The sequence below is a fragment of the Rhineura floridana genome, chromosome 9 (assembly GCF_030035675.1).
Source record: "Rhineura floridana isolate rRhiFlo1 chromosome 9, rRhiFlo1.hap2, whole genome shotgun sequence".
In the NCBI taxonomy this organism is placed as follows: domain Eukaryota; kingdom Metazoa; phylum Chordata; class Lepidosauria; order Squamata; family Rhineuridae; genus Rhineura; species Rhineura floridana.
Window position 1 is genome coordinate 115,662,889 of NC_084488.1, and position 8,111 is coordinate 115,670,999.

General features: G+C 44.9%; 1 pseudogene; it reads right to left on the reverse strand.

Annotated features, from left to right (window-relative positions):
• Nucleotides 1-6,983: 6,983 nt before the first annotated feature.
• LOC133364749 (5S ribosomal RNA) lies at nt 6,984-7,102 on the reverse strand (annotated as a pseudogene).
• Nucleotides 7,103-8,111: the final 1,009 nt, after the last annotated feature.

Below are 8,111 nucleotides of genomic sequence, written 5' to 3' on the forward strand. Positions count from 1 at the left end.
GTAAGGTCAAGGGAGAGGAACCAGACAAAGCACGATCCAAGAATGTCCTCAACAGCAGAACAGGCAGAGGATAACAATGTATACGTTACAACGGCTGTGAAGACGGATGAAGGCTGCAGCAGATAAAAGACTTCCAATCGTCGTGGTATCCATGCCATTGGATCAAAGCCTTTTTCTGTCAAGATTGTGTGTTGATAGTTGTGCGCCGATCTCCCCACATAAAACAAATTCACACATAGGCGTCTTCCAAGCAAACCACACCAATAAAGACCTTATATTGGAAGACAATCTTACTTCCCCACAAGCGATCACCAATGAATGAAAGTGTGTTTTGGTGGGGATGATCTGTAAGTTTGTTTGTGCCCAGGACCAGGATGGATGGGGAGAATCCTGGGTGAGAGCCAGGAGGCTGAGAGGTGCTGTGTGGGCTGGGGTGCCAGGAGGAGAACAAATTGAAACCAGTATATATTTATTAGTATTTTGTATTAATGGTTTTATTTTGTATTTTTGTAATGTTTGTTGACATCATTCTTAGTATTTGGTACACCACGTAGAGATACTTTTATATATTAAGTGGTATAGAAATGGTCTGAGTAAATAATTAAAAGTAAAGGTGTCCCCGCACTTATAGTGCGAGTCATTTCTGAGTCTTAGGGAAACGTCTTGCGATGTTTACTAGGCAGACCGCATATATGGGGTGGGAATGCCAGTTCCTTCCCCGGCCTTTCTTTACCCTCCAGCATATGCCGGGTGTTCATTTTACCGACCACGGATGGATGGAAGGCTGAGTGGACCTTGACCCCTTTTACCGGAGGTTCAACTTCCTCCTTCCGTTGGAATCGAACTCTGGCCGTGAGCAGAGCTTCGGCTGCATTACCGCCGCTTACCACTCTGCGCCACGGAGGATCATGAGTAAATAATGACCTGTTCCCTAAAATAAGAAAAGGAGAACACAAAAAGAACCCGACCGGATCAGGCCAATGGCCCAAAGGGTCCAGCATCTTATTCTCAGTGGCCAACCAAATGCCCCAGTGAACCTGCAAGCAACACCTGAGCGCAAGGACATCCTCTCCTCCTGCGGTTTCTGGCAACTGGTATTCAGAAGCATCCTGCCTCCAACCATGGAGGCACAGCATAGCCATCGTGGTTAGTGGCCAATGATAGCCTTATCCTCCATGTATTTTTCTAATCTAAGCAATCCCTATGCATTGCCCTTCATCAATATGTCCTTCACCATTCTGATATGATCTCTCCAGCGATGACACCATATTGCCCTATTTTCTCCCCAGGTACCTTCTCCTAAACTGGATTGTTCCTATATTGTGAGCAGAGGGAACTGCCAGCAGATGTATTTGAAAACCACTGGTTATTGGTGGCTATTCCCTGACCATTTTCTTTGATCCTGGCATCAACGCCAGGGGTGAGGAACTGAACCTGGTCAGGAGGCTATCTCCCCCACCTCTCACGGTCCAAGTATAACAGGCTGACAAATCACCCACCTATCATTCCCCTTGTGTCACAATGATGTCAGGTGACTTTTTTTTTGCCTGTACAAGTCTTGAGAAGTGCTGTCTTGCTCAGTGCTTTGCATAGGGCTTTGCAAGGCAGGCATCACCGAACAGCTGACCGGCAGTGCTTGCAACCTCCTGTTTTGGCTGAGCCAAGTTTTTACCTCCCCCAGCATATGATGTCTTCTGACATCAGGTGTGGGGCGGGCGGGTGTGGCTTGGCTGTATGGGCCAATGGGAAGACCTGGTGGACCTAATTAGGCCCACAGACCAGAGGTTCCTCACCCCAATCAATGCCTTCTGGTGTACCCCTAAGATTTGTTCACAGGCTTGGTCTCTTACCCAGGGCTACTGTGGGGGAGGTTACACAGGACACTGCTATACAGAGTTCAAAGTCAGGTAGAAGCTCATATGGCTGGGAGAGAGAGAGAAAGAGAGAGGTATAACAACCTTGCAGTAGTCCAGTGTTATTGCTGTTTAAGGAAATGCAGATGGCATGGACCTGTTAAATTGAATTTATTAGTAACACAGGTTAGGAAGAGAGACAGTGACTACCCCAAGGTCAACCACTGAGCTTCTTGGCTGAATGGGGATTTGAACCCGGGTCTCCCAAGTCCTAGTTCAACACTCTTAACTACTGCACCACACTTTTATTTACTGCTATGTTATTCTACCTTTTACTAGCATCCCAGTGAGGGATATTCTTACTTTTGTTATTGTTGAGGTTTGGGCTGTGATTGCAGCATTAACAAGTTTTTGCTATTAAATTGATGGTTTTGAACTCTACTTGATGGTTTTAGCCTTGTCGTTAGCCACCTTGCAAGTGGTTACAGCTGAAAGGTGGGCTATAAACACTAGTTTAATTAAAAACAAACAGTTTTATTATCCACTCATGAGTGTGAGGTCACATTATATATCTCTTTCTCACACACACACCTAGATAATGAGTAAGACCAAAATTATTAAGTATTTTGCATTTCTGGAGATCTTTACAAATTAATTAAAAGATTATCATTGCTTTCTTTATAAAGTATGTAAAATGTCAAAGTGCCACACAAAAATTAGTAACAAACACAGGCCCTGTCCACAGACTTACAATCTGCAGACTTAAAGAAATAGGAAAAGGAAAGATGAATTCAATCAGGAAAGGCTAAACACCAGGGTTAACTGTTCTTCCACACTAGCTGTGGAGGTGATTTAGTGACCTCCCCTCCTGACATTGTTCAGGAACCCAGATATCTCTGGTCTCTGAGCCTTTGAACCCCATATCTTACTTGACACCCTGTATGTGTCATGTTTCAACATGATGCCAAAACCCACAGAGCAAGCCAAGTCAGAAGCTGCAGGACCACGGATAGCTCCAAGTGAGCAAGTTGCTCCAACAGAGATTGAGAGCAGGATGAGCCTTTGAAGCCTCTGCCTCCAGGGTACCTCTCCCAGGCTCCATCTCTTTGAGACTGAGATTCTTAAAGGGCCAACCCTCTGGCCTGAAGGATACCATTCATCTTCTGTTTCATAAACTCCCACCTGGCACGCTCCCTACACAGCTGGACCATTGGGGTCCTGTGGGAGGTATTTGGTTCTCCAGACTCAGGCTAAGATGTTTGTGAAGCTCCTGGCTCAGGCCCGACAAGTACAGGTGGTTCTTTTGGAGACTCATGTCCATTTGTCTCAGGCTGAGTGATCGCCAGAGGCAGGTTCAGAGCCCTGCACCAGGTCTGGCTCCTTAGCTAGAGACTCTGCAGCCTCTGACTCCAGAGTCTTGAATGCTCCTGGACACTGGGGTCATGACACTTTACCTCTTAAGTGGCTGTGGCTACTTGCCTAGGGATGGGGGAGAAATTGATTTACGATTAGGAACTTAGAAAATGTGTACTTCCTGGGCCAATATGTAAACCGAAACACAGTTCTCCTGTGAAATTCACACTCTTCTTGCATTTTGTGATGCAGTGCTCCATCCACGGAATGCATACAAAGATGCATATATATGCCTGATAATATGCATATATTGGTGAAAAATAGCATATAAAGATGCATTACACTGGGGAAATTGCTTGCAAAACTACAGACGCTCAGCAAAATTGGAAAGAAAAATGTGTATATTAGGAGAAATGTGCATGCAAATGAGTACAAATTTTCATGTAGACTTTTTTAAAAAAAATATCAGATGTATATGGAAATGGGGCAAACAAAGCTTAAGACTAGAAAAATGAGAAACTGGAAGAAATCAAAACGGAGTCAGAAAATTGGCCCAACTAGATCAGTATTATCTATGCAGTATCTGGCAGCAGCTCTGCAGAGTATCAAACAAAAATATTTTCCACCCTGGAAATGCTGGTATTGAACCTGGGGCCTCCTTCACACACAATAGCATATGCTTTGCCACTGAGCTCACTCAGAAAACAGTTATTGGGATCACTGTGGGAAGGTGACATGGACGCAGCACGAACTGCGTCCAACCCCTGATAAATTGTTTTGTTGGTTAATCCAGTGACTTAATTTGACCGTAACCATCCCATTCCAAATCCCTGGATACCACAATGTCAAAAATAATGATAGCATTGTGATCATTACATACTCCCTACTTTTCTGAGCAAGGGCTTGGCTCCCTTTGGGAGGAAGCTTCACTAGAAGTGAGCGCTGTTGCTGTTGTGAGATTTAGGTTCATTTGCAAAACTACTAGTTGAGCCTAGGTGAGGACATACAGTATGAGGTGAGACCACAGATACCTATAGCCAGCAATGTCGACCGCCAGCATATAACACCTTGTTTGTGGGACATGCACTGGCTGCCACCAATCCACTACTGGGCCAAATTCATGGTTTTGGTGCTAACTTATAAGGCCCCATACAGCTTAAGATCAGGTTACTTGAGAGACTGCCTTATCCTTTATATACCCAGTAGACCACTGTGGTCTGCAGAAGAGTTTCTCCTTAAAGTCTCAAAAATATCAGAAGTCTGCTCCATAGTAACTCAGAGCAGGGCTTTCAATGCAGCTGCCCCTGTTATGTGGAAAAGAATCCCTGATGAGATATGACAGGCACCCACTATCTGTCCTTTCTAGAAATTGTCAGGCAAACTGTTTGGCTAATGTCCCAGAATGGTGAGTGTTTCTGTTAATAGCCAGGAAATAACTGGATCTTCCTTGTGTAACCCCTTAGCCAAGGGTTTATGGGAAATTGCAGAGCTTGGAAAAGTTACTTCTCTGAACTATAACTCCCATCAGCCCCAGCCAGCATGGCCACTGGATTGGGCTGATGGGAGTTGTAGTTCAAAAAACGTAACTTTTCCAAGCTCTGGATTGTTTCTCCTCCCACCCCTCCCAGTTAGGAATAGAGGAGACATTAGATTCAGTGTGCATTTAAAGCCATGTCTATCACAATCACACTTTCTGAAATTATGTGAGAACCGAAACACAGCCTTCCTTTGAAAGTCACACTTATCCAGATTTTGCAATGCAGTTCTCCAGCCGCTGTTATAAAAATGTATATATTAAAGAAAAGTGTGCGTAAAAATGAATATATTAGGGAAATACCATACAAAAATGCATTCTATTAGAAGAAATGGCTTGCAAAATGCTGAAGTTTTTCATGAGGATTTTTTTTTTTAAAAAAATTGCAAATTGCTGCAGAAATGTGGAGAACTGAATTTCAGATTGGAAAAAAGAGAAACAGAGAGGACAGAAATTGACAGATCCTTCCAGCTAAGGATGCAAGTCTTTCTCTTTCTGCATAATGCAACCTTTCCCAACCCAGTGTAGTCCAAAACATCTGGAGGACAATTCCCTTCTCCCTGGCCACTAGCCATGCTGGCCGGGGCTCATGGGAGTTGTAGTCCAAAACATCTGGAGGGCACCAGGTTGGGGAAGGCTATTGTAGAGGAGCAAAAGTTATTACAGTTGTGGGTCATGCTGAGGAGGGAACTAGCTTTGAGCTCTGAAGGGCATCTTTCTAGGAATCTGATGAGGGGTAGGGGACTTGCTGCTTGCAGATGTGCTTAAGGCAGCCAGGAGCGAAGACTCTATAGCTCTCTAGGTGTTTTTGGACTCCAGCTCCCATAAGCCTCAGCCAGTTTGGTGAATGGTCAAAGATGGTGGGAGTTGTAGCCCAGCAACGTCTGGCAAGCCACAGGTTCCCCATCTCTGTATTCAAACAACCATAAGAATTGGAAGCAGGTCTCTTGGAGTGCAGTTCTACACATCACTGTGAGTTGTGTTCAGTTTGGTGGCTCACGTCTGAGCTCGGATAGTTACAAGTATAGTAGGAATGACAGTATTTCATAGGTGGGCACAAGGAAGGAAATTGTTCTGGGGAACACCAGTGCAGAGAATTGAAATCTAGAGCTTCAGTCTCTTTCAGGTCAGGAGCAGGAAGAACTGCATGATGTTAAGCCAAAGCTCGTTTGTCCTCTCATTCAATCTCCGGTGGCATCGCTATATAGAGTTTACAGCACCAAATGTTATGATAGCTCTAACTTTCTCTCTCTCTCTGCCACCCTGAACTTTTTGGAGGAAAGGGAGGCTGCAGATGAGATGAATAATCTTCAAGCCGGATCCAGAATCCCAACATTCTAGTATATTCAGTTGAGCCAGTACTTCCTTCTCTGTCGGCAAGATCTGAGCATTGCTTCACTCTGCTAGAAGTGGGAAGAGAGTCTCTTCACTGTTGCTTGAGATAAGAAGACCAAATCCCTGCCGCTGGGGAGAAGTGGCATTTCAGGTATGAAAACTGAAGGGCCCTTCCAGAGCTCTGAGCCTGGGGGACTTCAGTCTTAAGTGTTGGGGACAACAGCCTCTGGTGTGAGCTAAATTAAATGTGATAAAAGCTTTAATGACACCAAGCAAGAGTTGACTGTGGAGGCAGTCAAAGTCAGACCTCAAAAGGTCCCACACACCACCATTGAAATGATTTAACCTGACACCCCCACCTCACCCCTTGATGACTGGGAATGGGAGTTATGGGACATTCAGACTTCCAAGTGGTCTTATAGGGAAGAGGAGGTCCCGTATGTTTTGTTTCAAGGAGGGGCAGGGGGAGACATGCTGGTTTGCACAGCTGCCAAGGACGTGAAGCCCACGACCGGGCTCATGTCAAGCTGAGCTGCTCTTTCCCCAAAGAACAAATCCTAGTGGGGTAGCTGTGTAAGTTTGGTACAGCAAAAACAGGCACAGGGAGCATGTGGCCCATAACTAGGTCCACCATGGGACCCAATTTGGCCCATGAGGCCATTTCCCCCAAACTACCCCACCTGTGTGAAGTCAGGGGGAGAGGGGGATGGGAAGGAGTGGTTGGCGAGTAAAGTTAGCAGGGGGGCACGGCCTCCTAGTGTGTGCATATGAATATATTGTTGTTGTTGTTGTTATATGCCTTCAAGTCGATTACGACTTATGGCGACCCTATGAATCTTTTTTGGGTATATTCATAGGGTTTTCATGGTAGGAGGTATTCAGAGGTGGTTTACCATTGCCTTCCTCTAAGCCTACGGCACCCAGTATTCCCAGGCGGTCTCCCATCCGAGTACTAACTAGGCCTGACCCTGCTTAGCTTCTGAGATCAGACGAGATCGGGCTTGTTCAGGGTAGTATGGCCATGTATGGATATATATAATCACCCAACTATCTAAAAGATGGTCTCATCCCTCATATACCCAACCAATTACTGCATTCTGCAGTAGAGGGCTTTCTGAAAACACAATTTTATCGGCAGGTCCATTCTTTATGGTGTAGGAATCCATTCTTAGGAGGTCCTTTATTATGCCATTAGTATGGCAGCACCTGTGGAACTTGTTATGAGGTATCAAATATTGGGAATTTTTAATATTTGATTCATCTCAGTGAACCAGAGTTTGAAAAGGCCTGCAACAGCAAAGATTCCTGGGAAACAGCCCCTCTGTGACCTCTGAGTACATATCTTGCAATGCCTGAAGGTATAGACTTCCTGACTCATGGAAATTTGGGATTTGTCACCCAGTAAGAATAGGTGCTCCTTTCAAACAAAGGAAATGTTTATGATAATCTAGGCCATCACGAGGAAACAGAATAGCTCCTTTCAAACTAGGAGGTGTTGTGCATTTCTAAGCCTCTGGAGAAGACAGGATAAACTCCTGTCAAACAGAGAAACTGTTTTACACAAGGATTATGATAATCTTAACCTTGAGGAATCATCAGGAATCTACAGCAAGAGATCACACCTATTATCTGGGAACTGATCAGGAAATGAGTGGGCTCCCACCTTCCTGATCACATTTACTTTGGGTTTACTTTGGGGTCAGTTTAGTTAGGAAAAGGTATAAAACATGAGGAGTGAGAAGGGGAGTTCAGTTCATCTTCTGGGGGGCTGCGACAACTGCTTTTCTTATCAACGCACACTAGCATCTTTGGGACAATTTCAGAGCTATGGATTTGGGTGAGAACTTTCAGATCTGGCGCTGGTTACAAAGGGTGGAGCTTTTGCTCATTGGGCTAGATACGAAAGTCTCTCTCTCTCAGCTTTAGGCTTGCAGCAACTCTCCAGGAAAGGTATATGCAACTATCTGGGCCTTTTTCTTTCCTTTTTTCTTCCTTTCTGCGTGGGTGAGCTTAATGTGAAAGTGTTTATAGGGCTA